The sequence below is a fragment of the Callithrix jacchus genome, chromosome 10 (genome assembly GCF_049354715.1).
Source record: "Callithrix jacchus isolate 240 chromosome 10, calJac240_pri, whole genome shotgun sequence".
NCBI lineage: Eukaryota > Metazoa > Chordata > Mammalia > Primates > Cebidae > Callithrix > Callithrix jacchus.
This window is the reverse complement of record NC_133511.1, coordinates 56,514,637-56,527,866: the sequence shown is the minus strand read 5'-3', so window position 1 is coordinate 56,527,866 and position 13,230 is coordinate 56,514,637. Positions and strand designations below refer to the sequence as shown.

The 13,230-nt window shown below is 38.3% G+C and overlaps 1 protein-coding gene across 47 annotated transcripts in view; it reads right to left on the bottom strand.

Moving 5' to 3' along the window:
- The window catches only part of DLG2 (discs large MAGUK scaffold protein 2), a 2,299,762-nt gene that overhangs the window by 377,762 nt on the left and 1,908,770 nt on the right, over window positions 1-13,230 (bottom strand). The window lies entirely within an intron of this gene.

Genomic DNA, 13,230 nt, shown 5'->3' with positions numbered 1-13,230 from the left:
AAAATTTACTGTGTAGGCCATGGGGACTCATTGGAAGATTCTGAGACATTAATAATATTTAAATTCATTTTAGAAAATTAACAGATGGTCCTATGGAGGGCTGATGGAAAGGGAAGTACAGATATGATGGGAGGTAGGAAAACCATTTGCGATGCTGTCTAGTAATCCAGCTGTGAAGAAGTCACAGCCTGAACAAGGGTGACAGCAGCGAGAATTTTAAAAAGGGTAACATGAAAGGAAATTTGAAGGGAGAAGCAGTAGGTCCAGAGATGACTCAGACATTGGAAAAAGAAGAGAGAGAGTAACTAGCCAAAAGAGAGATGAGTGGAATCCAGGGTCATGGGATGCGTATGATTTTGACATACTCAGTTACAGAAAATAGTGGGATATCCAGGTGGCAACATTCTGAAGCAGCTGGAGATACAGGACACGAATTTGGGTCTTCAGAGAGAACTATAAATACATATTTGAGGGCCATCAATAAAAAAGTCAGAGAACAAATTTTGAGCCAATAGTTCACTGAGTTTGTGTAGAGGTCAGAATAATATGGAATTTTAGAATGTAAAAAGTCTTAAAAGACATTTAGTTCAAATTCTGTATCAGTAGTTTTAAAAAGTGTTCTGCAAGCCTTAGGCTTGACCAAGTTGTTATTTGTATCATGCACCCTCCTCTCCCAAACATCTCAGTCCATATTCTATTTTCCAGCTCTTAATGATGAAAGAATAAGAGCCATCGAATACACTTTATACTAATGACTACAAAAAGAATTTGTTATTTGCGATCACATTTCCATGCATCAAATGATGCATTATGTATACATGCCTTATTATGAGGAAGAGTGTAAAATGTACATCACAATTTGAACTGTAAATAATAAATTAGATAACAATGCATTATGTCAGAGATAAAGTGTCAAAGAGTTAACTCAATTCATTCTGCAGATACTTTGTAAACACCTACTCTGCCAGGAAAGTGTTTCAAGTGCTCAGAATGTTTGCAACAAAACAAATATCCCTGCCCTTGTGGGTTTACATTCTAATGAAGGTAGAGCACGAATAAACAATAGATGCAATAAATAAGTTGATTATATAGTATATTAGAAGGCAGTAAGAATTCTGGATAGAAAATAAATTGCAGGACAGTGTAGGAGGGATAGCTTGTGGCGAAGAGGGCCTGGGTAGGATGCATTGAGAAGGTGACATTTGAGAAAAGATTGAAGAGGTGACGAAACTAATCATGTTGCTATAAAAAGGAAGAATATTCTGGCCAGAGGAAAGGAACAGCTAAGCAGATCCTAATACGGAAGGGTGCCTGGTGTTGCCAAAGAAGAACTAGGAGGCCAATGTGGCTGAACTGAGTGAATGAGGAAGGGAGAATGGTAAACGATGAAGTCACTGTATTAGTTTTCTTCTGCTGAGTAACAAGTTGCCACAAATCTAGCAGGTTAAAACCACACCCATTACTCTCTTTCAGTTCTGTAGGACAGAAGTCTGGGTGGACTTGACCGTGTTGTCTGCCTATGCTGAAGTCAAGGTGCCAGCCAGGCTGAGCTTTATTGCAAGTTTCTGTGAAAAAATCTGTTTCCAGATATATTTAGGTTGTTGGCAGAATTCAGTTTCTTGTGGTTGTAGGGTTGTATTATTCAGGGTTCTTCAGAGAAATAAAACCGATACGCACCCACACGCACACTCCTACACACATCTATATTATATACATATACACAATAAGAAATTGGTTTTTGTAGTTGTGGAGGCTGATAAGGCCCAGGATCTGAAGCTGACAAATTAGAGACCCAGGAGAGCCAGTGATATATGTTAAATAGTCTCAGGCAGAGACTAAGTCTGAAGGCAGAAGAAGACTGATGTCCCAGCTTGAAGACAGAAAGCAGCAGCAAATTCTCCCTCACATTGCTTTTTTATTCTATTCAGGCCTTCAGCGGACTGGAGGAGGATGACACATTTTGTGATAAACAATCTGCTTTATGCGGTCTATTGATTTGCATGTTTATATCATCCAGAAACACTGGATACTGACATACTGAAGACAATGTTTAACCAAATAGCTGGACACTCAATGACTCAGTCAAGGTGACACATGAAATTAACTATCACAAGGAATAAGGAACCCATTTCCTTGCTGGCCATCAACTGGGGCCTGTCTCAGCTGCTAGAGGCCATCCACATTCCTCGCCCCTTGGCTCCCTCTATCTTCAAGCCAGTAATAGCACAATGAATCCTCTTCACATTTGGAAACTCTGACTTCCTCTTCTTCAACTAGCTGAATAACTCTCTGCTTTTCAGGGGTTTATGTGATTAGGCCAGGCCTACCCAGATAATTTTCCTGTCTTAAGATTAACCGATTAGTAACCTTAATTACACTTGAAAAATCCCTTTTCTTCTGTAAGAACTTAATTGTGGGAATAACACCAGGAGGTAACTATCATGGGTCCCTCTTAGAACTTTGCCTATCCTCTCAGAGAGACAACAGTGTATTAACTAATCCTGTAGGGCCTTGTACAGCATTTTAATAGCTTTGATTTTACTCTGAAAGAAATGGGGAACCTGCTGGAAAAATAACTTGACCTGACTTCCATTTGCAAATGATTCTTTTGCTGTAAAATAGACTCTTCTTGCAGCTGGTGGGCATGGGAGTTCAGTCCCACCTTGATCACGGAAATACCAGGGAGGGAGAGGCAGAGCATTCCACTCATTCTACCTCATTGCCACTAGGTGGGAGTAGAAGTTTAGCTCCTCCCTCAGATCCATGCACACCAATGGGGGAGAGAAGATGGGGTGCTGACTAGTACTGCCTAGATCACCTTATTCTATCTCCTTACCTCCGCATGGGGGTAGCAGTTCAGCTCCCACAGGGTCCTGCTGATACTATCCTGACAGGCAGAGTGGTTTGCCAACTAGTAGTTTTCCTCTTTCTCCTTCTATTTCATTGCGACTGAGCAGGGGTGGAAATTAAGCTTCTTGCTGGTCCCCATCAATATTAGGAGTAGGGGAATGGAATGCCAACTAACGCCATCTCAATCCAACTTGTTGATGCTGGGTAAGAGTACAAGTTCAGCTCCCCACTGGAAAGTGGAGTATTGACGAGCACCACCTCATACCCCCTTGTTCTGCCTATTTGCTGCCAGATGGAGATGAAGTTCAGGTCTTGTTCTGCCTACTGACAACAGCTTAGCGGAGGAAGTGGAAGGCCGTCTTAGAGCTGCCTCTCCTGGCTGCCCCTGGTGGAGCCAGAAATCTAGCTCTCTGCACAGCACCGCTGACACTGCACGGTTGACGGGACAGGTTTTCCTTTGGTGTTTGGCTAGTGTAGGTCAGTATTATCAAAGGTTTTCCTGTTTTCTTTGGCTATCTGTATTTTCCAGTCATTTATCTCAAGGGAGCAGGTTTTACTCGGGGCTCTTTTTGTTCATACTTATTGGCAGTTCCAGGCTGCAGTTCTTCCAGTGTTCCATTCAAATACATAACAAGCAAACAACAACAACAACAACAAAAATAAAACAAAGTAAGTCCTGGAACTCACTACAGTATCCTTCCTTTCCTTACCAGTCTGTTGCCTCCTCTCCAAGTCTAAAGTCTTCCTATATTTTCTAAAAACTCAAGCGTTTTTGGTTTTGTTTTGCTTTTTAAATAAGAGGGTGGGTGAGAGAGAAATGACATTTTAAAGGTAGAAGCCAATAGAATTTTGATGAAAAGGTTGTTGTCAAAATCTCCCTCTTCCCCCAGAATAAACACATGTATAGACATTCTTAGTGGGTCCAACAACATTGACGCTTTCTATACTATATATAGATGGAGGGAAGAGAATGAGGAGGGCTCTGACATTTGTCCTTGTGCTATATTGGGCTTGATGCTTTACCCAAATCATTTGATTTATTACTAAAAAAAGAAAAGTGTACACTGATGTTTGCAACTACTTTGAAACAGATATAGAAAGCAAAAATAGATTGATGATTGGATAGATGGGTCGATATATGATAGAGAAAGTACAGAACAATGTTAATAGTGGAATCTAGGTGGCAAGTACATGAATGTTCACTGTAAAATTTAAAAAATTTTCCTTGTTTGAAAAATTTTATATTTAAATTATGAGTAAAATAAATAACCTGATAAAGAAATCATTAGAACTTTTTAGATTAGTGAAGCGAGACTACTTGCCTAAGCTTTTAACTGAGTTTAGTAAGTCGCAAAGGCTGGATTAGAACACAGATTTTTCTGTCTCACAATCCCAAAGTCTAGAATATGGTATATGCCAGAGATTGTAAACCAGCAAGTCAAAGGCCGAATCTGACTCACAATATTTACAAATGTTTGAATTAGTTGCCCAAGTTTAAAATTAGAAAAATTTGCATAAAATATGGATTTGTGGCTTCACATGAAAAAAATCCGGCCAGGTGCAGTGGTTCATGCCTGGTATTCTAGCACTTTGGGAGGCTAAGTTGGGTGGATCACGAAGTCAGGAGATCAAGACCATCCTGGCCAACATGGTGAAACCCCATCTCTACTAAACATACAAAAATTAGTTGGGTGTGGTGGTATGTGCCTGTAATCCCAGCTACTCAGGAAGCTGAGGCACAAGAATTGCTTGAACCCAGGAGACAAAAGTTATAGTGAGCCAAGATCATACCGCTACATTCCAGCCTGGTGACAAAGCAAGACTCCATCTCAAAAAAAAAAAAAAAAAAAGAAAAAGAAAAAGAAAAAAATCTGACATTTCACCAACACTAGCTCCCAGTTTTGTTGTGAGGCAGCACTTGGTTGAGAGTATGGCCTTCTTTAGAAGGGTCATTCTTTCTCTAGTTTGACACGGTTCTAACCTCTTTCTTATGTTTCCCAGACAAAAAAAAAAAAAGCTGTCATTGTACCACATTTGCACTTCTTCAAAAATTAAGAGGAAAGTATTTCTTGTACTCTTATCAAAAATGGGAAACTGAAAGCTTTGTGGAGGCAATATTATATTTTAACAAAAATGAGAGAGAGTAAGATTCCTGCGGAAGTAAAGATCATCCTTACATGTTTTAGATGCAATGCAACTTTATGCAGGGAGCATACAGCTTTCAAAGGTCTTTATGAAACATCATTCCCCATTACTCATCTGTGTTACCCATCTGGGGGCATTTTGTTAGTCACCCTTGCACTTTGACATACTGCTTCCTGTCTGTAAAAACAGAAAACGTATAATGTTCGCGTGACACATTTTATTTATTTTACCTGGATCCCATTTATTTCAAACTATCTCAACAAATCTTTTAAAGCAAATTATTTGGAATTTTGCAACTGAGAAGATTTAAATGCCTTTTTAAAAAACAATTTTATATCACAGTGAATTATGATACTTATTTTAATAATGAAATGACAAAAAATAAAGATTTGTAAAACGGAATGCAAATAAAATGTCCTAAGCACACTTCAAATGATTTACTTTTCCTAATTTAAATTTCTTATGCTAATAATCTATGACAGCAATCTGGAGATTTTAAACCACTTTCACATATATTTTTACTGTTAGAGGATCAAAGCTCTTTAAAGTATTACGGTCCTACTTTACCAATGCTTAGGTAAATCAACTTGTCTACATTTACACAGCTAGAAGCATCAGAGATGGTTTCTTTACTGTAAGTTAAGTGTTTCATCCATTCGATGGAGAGGAAACTTAAACAATAAAAAACTTTAAAAACTAAGCTAAAATTAAAGTATATATAAAGCATAGTAGTATATATAAGCCAGAGGAGGATTCTGACTTTTAAAAAGGGATTACAATATATTATATTACAAAATATAGTTTCCAAAACCATTGACACTCAAAGATTCACTTTAACTGTCCTTAGCTCTTATCATTTGAACCACAGGCTTCAGTAACTCACTGCAGGCTTCCATACCTCATTGCAGGCTTCCTTGCACTGTTCTCTCTCTGAACCCCTTCATCCCTATAATTCAGTTTTTGACTTTTAGGATAACCTCCCAACTTGAAGTCTCTTTGATCCTAGTTTCAATCTTCCAAATACACTCTCCTCACTAAAATACAAATTGGAACATCTTACCACCCTGCTTAAATGTCTCCAACCGCCCTATGAACACCCTTCTATGAATACATCAAACTCCCTGTGCTTCTCTGAGTTTGACACATTGCTTCATACCTCTATGATTTGGCTCAGACCACCTTAAAACTCAGTTCAATTGTCACTTCTCTGAATCCTCAGGTACATATGATCACTTGTTCCTTGGGTTCACACTGTGTCTTCCACACATGCCTCTATTGCAGCTTTTTTTTTTTACAGTGTGTCATAATTGCTCATATATTCTTCTCAATAAAATGTGAACTCCTAGAATGCAGGCACCAGCATATTCCCTGTAATAGTAATATGGTTGCCATGTAGCAGGAACTCAGGACTTGTATTAAATGAATGAATAAAGTCCCACAGTGATTTAGATCTCCATTTTATATTACAATTAATTCAGTGAATGTCTTTCCTTCTTCCTAGATTTTTACCAGGGATGGCGAAATGTATATTCCACAGATATAGATCAGAAAACAAATGGGCAAAGCAGGATGAGAAGGAATTGCAGCAAACTGGAAGACACATTTCCTCTAAAGGGGGGATGCTACTGTTCAACTCTGAATAATTGCTCCAAGCAGCAATGTCAACCAATCTTGCAAGATTCTCTAATTTTTAAAGATAAGTCAAAAATTTAGATATTTATAAAAATTTCCCAGAATTCAAAGAGAACAGGGTTAAAAAAGGTAAAAGCACGCTGCAGGTCAAACTAAACATGTTTGTTATGGATCCAGCTCTGAACTGCCAGTGTGTGACTGCCTTTTTAGAAGTTTGATGGTGCATCCGACATCTGCTTCATGTTTTTTCTCTTCCATGGTGTTCAGAACGGTATTTGACGCATGGTCATTTAATATTCCACATTTAGCCCATCTCTGTTCTCGACTTTTCAAGTTCTCCCATTCTGAAATACCCTTTTATCTTACTGTTTCCCTTTTTTTCCCCTTTTATATTACACCTGCTCAAAACTCATCACCTTCATGATAACCCATGCTCAAACAGTTTGAGCCACAGCTGCTTCTGCACGCATACTGCTGAGGTTAATGACTCTGGGTCTGATGAATATCATGCCCCACATTTCTATGAACTGTTTTGCATGTGAGGGCACTGTGGCCTCCAGTCAGATCATAATATCCTGGAGGTGAGGTATCAAGGTTTATATTTACAGGGATCCCTAACACATGCAGAAGAGTGTTCAGTCAACACCTGATGATTGAATAAATAAACACACTTTATAAAGAGCTCAAATACTTTTTATACTGAAATGCTTTGGATTGATTTTCTATGTTATTCATCATCTAGAAGTCATATTGCCTAGGGCTCTGTTACTAATCATTATTATACATCATTAAACACTGACAGGGGAACAAAATTCTATCTTTTATTTTTCATTCTGAATTTAGCTCAGGGATTGTGATCTGGAAATTGTCCCTGATACTCTCCTTAGTCTCTCTACTCTAGGCTGGGTGCCTCCCCTAGCAATCTTTTCAGGTAGCTATCATAATGCTTATCCCACTGCACTGGTTTATTTTACTCCCTCTCCAGCTAGAGTGAGCAACTTCAGGGCAGTGAACCATACAAAACAGACATGTAATGCCATTTGCTTTTTGTCTCCAATACCTGGTACATAATAGGTGCTCACTGTTAGCTAATTTCATATTATATTTCAAGTATGGAATGTACCGAAGACAGAATTTGTTCACTCACATCAGCAGTTTTAAAAACAAAGTTAGATAGCAACTTAAAAATATGTATCTTATCCATCCATCCAAACTTGCACTAGACAAACATGTATGGAGTACCTATGTTGTATTAGGCACTGTGAATACAAAGATTGAAGAGCCTAGGGTAGGAGGAGTCACACGTAAACAAACGCATATAAAAACCTAGGAAATGGACAAGTGCTCTGACAGAAACGTGAGCAATAAGCTAAAGTAGCCAAGAGTAAGGAGTGACCAACCTTCTTAAAAGATATTGTTCTTTTATCATCATCACTTAGATGAAATGTGCTATATTCATTTATGAAGTTTTTGTTTTTCTCTTAATGTGATGTAAAAAGCCTTCATAATTATAAAACCTTTGGATGCTGAACAACTGGAGATATGCCAGCCTGACCTGCTCCAAGCTGTGGCAGATAGTCAGCGGCATAATCTTGTTTAGCTGGAGCCTCAGAGGATGCTCTAAGCTAGTCAGGCTGTTTTCAGGAGGTGCTGTGGGCTATCTCTCTTTACACCAGATGGCTTAAGAGAGTTCAGCATTGAAAAAGGAAAATTACTACCTAAACTGAAGCCTTTCTCGTGGCCACTCACAGGCTATTCCTTGAACTTTGAGCATCTGGGGACTTGCGAAGGCACTCCAGTCAACTCCTACAACCTCCATAGTGAGCAGCTGTATTGAGTAGTGGGAATTAAGGTATAAATATGTTTTCCTTCATCTTTCTAAAGAACATATCTTATCATGTTCCTCTCTTACAAAAGCCTCCCAAGGATCTGCATACCTTTTAGGACAAGGTCTAAACTTCTACACAAGGCATTCAAAGCTTCCTATTATTTGACCTCACCCACCTCTGCATCACCTAACTTCACTGTGTGCCCTGGTACTTCACGTTTCAGCCTTATAAAGTTTCTCATCCCAGGTTGTTCCTCTTTGTCTTTGCCCAGGCTGTTTGCTTTGGCTAGAAGGATGCCTGCCTCCTGCTATTCTCATCTACCTAATGAGGTTTGACTTGGCCTTCAAGACTGAGGCCAGGTACCATCTCTTCTGTGTTGTCCCCTCAACCCTCACCTTCAGAAGAACTGACTTCTTTGAAACCACATTGTCCTTTCAGTGATTATACCACTATCACTGCCTTTACTGTTCTGAAATTAATTTATTCACCCACACATCTATGCTGTGAATCTGTATGGTCCTAACAGATAAAGGACTTTTAGGTCCTTGTTTTGTATAATTTTGGGAACTGGTACAGGCTGAGTATATGAGAGATAAACACAAAAATATTGTTTCATGAACAACAGAAAAAGTGAGAGGTTGGGAAAAAATAATACTGAGTTCTAGTTCTAGTTCTCTTGGGATCTGTGGGAAGCCAGGATTGCCCTCTACAGGTCAGGTTCCTTGCTTGGGTAATGGAGGGAATAATGTTTGTCTCATGGGGGAAGTGTTGAAATTGGGATAAGACAATGAACTAAAGGCATCTAGAAAACTGAGAAGTTTTAAAGAAAATTATATATTGAGATACGCTTTCCAGTAATTTGCAGATTAGATATTCTGAAAAACCCTTTCATTACAAAGCAGCTAAAAATTCTGAATAAAATACTTATAAAATACTTTTAAATGCTTGGCTAAGCTTGCAAGTAGGAGAAATCTTCAGAGGCTGAAAACGAAGCAGAAATGCAAACTCAGAAGAAAGCAAGTACTGAGAGCAGTAGCAGACTGAAGAGCGATGAGCTAGCATGTTAGTGTCTAGATTTGATGGCTTCATGAATACGACTGTGTGAGCCCAGCAGTGGGATTAGATCAGAGACACCTGAGCAAAATTAGGACACTGGGAGGCTACACCCTAACCAAAAGGATAAAGTATAAAAATATTAGCACCTCAGCAATTACCAGGATACATATCTACCCTGACTTTGGCTCAAAGGAAAACAAAAGAACCTGGGGGCTGGGCGCAGTGGCTCACGTCTATAATCCCAGAACTTTGGAAGGCCGAGGCAGGTGGATCACTTGAGGTCAGAAGTTGAAGATCAGCCTGGCTAACATGGCAAAACCCTGTCTCTACTAAAAAAAAAAAAAAAAAAAAAGCTGGGCATGGTTGTGCATGCCAGTAATCCCAACTACTTGGGTGGCTGAGGCACGAGAATCACTTTAACCTGGGATGGCAACAGAGTGAGAGTCTGTCACAAAAAAAAAAAAAAGGGTGTATCTGAATGTCAAAGAAGTTACACTTGCAAACAGAATTAATAAAACTGAATAAATTGGGAAAATAAAGAAGGGAGAGTTCACCTGAGTGACAGAAGAAAGATCTTGGCGCTAGATCTCCAGCACTGTGAGGTCGAGGTGCTCTCCAGCTCCAGCTGCAAGTGGCTAGCATAAATGTGCTGTCCTGGTTGGTAGGGGTAACATATGTGATGGGCTCATCTGGCTATCCTAACTCAATGATAGTCATCATTAGGGTCATCTGGGGGGCTAATTTCTCTCTCAGAGTCCAGGTTCACCAAGTTTCTTGCTCGTTAAAATATAATTTCTCATAGTGTTTTTCCTATTGGGAGCAATGAGCTAGTTAGCACATTCTGGTATCTTGAATAGCTACATTTTGCATTGTATATTAATAACACGGTATTATAGAACATAAGTTTGATCACTCCTGGATACACTAATAAAAATTGGGTTTCAGAGACTATCGATAGAAGGCCCAGATCTAGTACCACAACCCAAATAGGGTGTATTACCCTTGGAAGTCATATGGGAAGCCTACAGCAAGTCTTCCTGAATCCCTTTTTCTTCATTTCTCTGTAAATGCAACTGTGTTCATGTGAACAATGTTATTAAAAAGAGGAGATAGTTGTAAGAGATGAAAAAGATTTTTTTGGTAGAATGAGAAGACATGTATTAGTAAAACTGTGAAGAGATGAGCATAGCAAAGGTGGTCACGTGGAGGACAACAACAGAAGGCTTCAAAGCTGCTGGTTGATTATAACCTTCTTACGTCTAAATGAGCTAGCTCCTCAGAAGGGTGCAGTACAGTGTGTGCCTCATATTTAAATAGTTAAATTTGGTCAGTTAGCCAAATAATCAGTCAAACAGATTATTGGGCATCATTTAGATACACAAAGATAAGGGGTTTTGCTGAACTGTTATTTAAAGACATGTTACTAAAATAATACAAAGAAATCTGGTTTCCTAAGGGAGGATCTATGCATTAAATATGCAATATAGAGCAGGCTGAGTTAAGCAAAATAATAACCACACTGATACAGAGTATACGCTAAATATACTATGGTTGGTACTGTGTGGAATAAAACAACTCTAATAGATGAGGATGGTATGGGGTACTGTGATGTTAGGAAAGACTATGGGCAATGGCGCTAGATAGATCCAGGCTTGAATCATAATCCTATCAATAAATATTTGAGTAACCTTGGTGTAGTTTATTGATGTCTTGCTTTTCTTACTGCAAATTGTGAACAATAATATCTATTTTCTGACATTGTAAAGATGGACTGAAATAACATAAAAATACTAGAATCACACAGCAAGTGCTCAGTAAATGCTAACTCATTTCCTTACCCTCTAGAAAGTTACGACCTTTGAAAGGTAAATAGTCACACATAAAGTAATAAATCAACATTATAAACCCACAGGTGTTAAATGCCAAATGAGTATTGTGGATGAAAGATATCTGTGTTAAAGAAAAAATATGAAGTCATATAGAATACACAATCTGAACTAGACCTTGACAGATGGGTAGAAATTAGGAAAGTGGAAAGGAAAGTAGAGGATATTTTAGTACACAGCTTAAGCCTAGGACCTGAGGGGAGATATACAAGATGTATTTGGAGAAGGGGGAGTACCCCAGTTTGAATAATGTACAGGACTGGCCTCAAGGAAAACTGGAAGACTGAGGTAGACTGAGAAGAAACATGGATGCCAACCTACAGAATTCAGACTTTATACTTGGATAACGTGAAGGCACTGAATGTTTGGGCACCCAGGGGAGACTTTGTGAATGCAATAACGTCTATTTGTAAGTCTTAAGTGTTTATGTTGCACTGTTCTGTTTCTACAACCTCCCAAGTCTGCCTGCAATGAGTTTAACTAAAACTCCTAAAGGTCTCTAAAGATACTTCCGTGGCAAAATGAGGGGCTTTGGCCGGGTGCGGTGGCTCAAGCCTGTAATCCCAGCACTTTGGGAGGCCGAGGCAGGTGGATCACGAGGTCAGGAGATCGAGACCATTCTGGTCAACATAGTGAAACCCCGTCTCTACTAAAAAAATACAAAAAATTAGCTGGGCACGGTGGTGCATGCCTGTAATCCAAGCTACTCAGGAGGCTGAGGCAGGAGAATTGCCTGAACCCAGGAGGCGGAGGTTGCGGTGAGCCGAGATCGCGCCATTGCACTCCAGCCTGGGTGAAAAGAGCGAAACTCCGTCTCAAAAAAAAAAAAAAAAGAGGGGCTTTGATTGAGGCTGTAATGTAAAATCTAGGATTTAACTGCTAAGATCTGTCTGAGTTCTTTGTAAAACTTTCTTTTCCTTATCTTCTCTGGAGTAAATCTTAGAATTAGTTACACGTCTGAGATTACATATAACATCCTTGGTAAATTAAATCAAACAGAAAAATTAAAAAATTTTGTTCCCACAACATATCAACTATAGACTAATTAGTTTGATTTAAAAATATTTGGAGTACTTTCTTATTCACATATCAAACATGATAATCTAATAACCATGTTTCACCTCAGTTTGTTTCTGTCTAAATATCTCAAGAAAATAAAGAAGCAATTTTATGTTGCTCTCATATACATTCTCACTGTTCATAATACCTTCTAATCATTTTATCTCCAAAGCAAAAAACTAAACCAAAAACAAACAAAAAACATAGGATTATCCCTTTTTTTCTTTTATTTCATAATGTTTTGGTGGACAATTTATTTTTTAAGTTATGTATACTATCCATTATGGCAAGAATTTGCTTTTTCTCCCTGTTGCATTTTGAATTTTTAAAGAGAAGTTAATTATAAAAGGAATATTTTTAATAATTATAACAGGAATAATTTTAGCAATAGTATTAAACTAAATAAAAGTAAAAAAATAAACTCTACTGCACAAAGGTATTTTTCATAGTTGTATCATTTGTTCTCAAGCTCTCATGACTGGTGAAATAGTGTCTGAAACCATTATGAAGCTGGGGCATTAGCAAAAGTAATATTTAAAAATAGGATTCGGCAAAAAACTGCATATTCTTCCTAAAGACAAAGTATATTTTATGAAAGATTTTTAAAAATATCTTCTGAGTTGGACTGTTACGGTATTATGAAACTCCAATTAATTAATAAATGTTCAAACCCTCTACAATTAGTATGATATGGGGAAAATGGCTTGAATTAAAGTGCAATATTTGGGTTCAAGTTTTTCAGGTTTTTCTTAACTCTGTTTTGGATACATCCA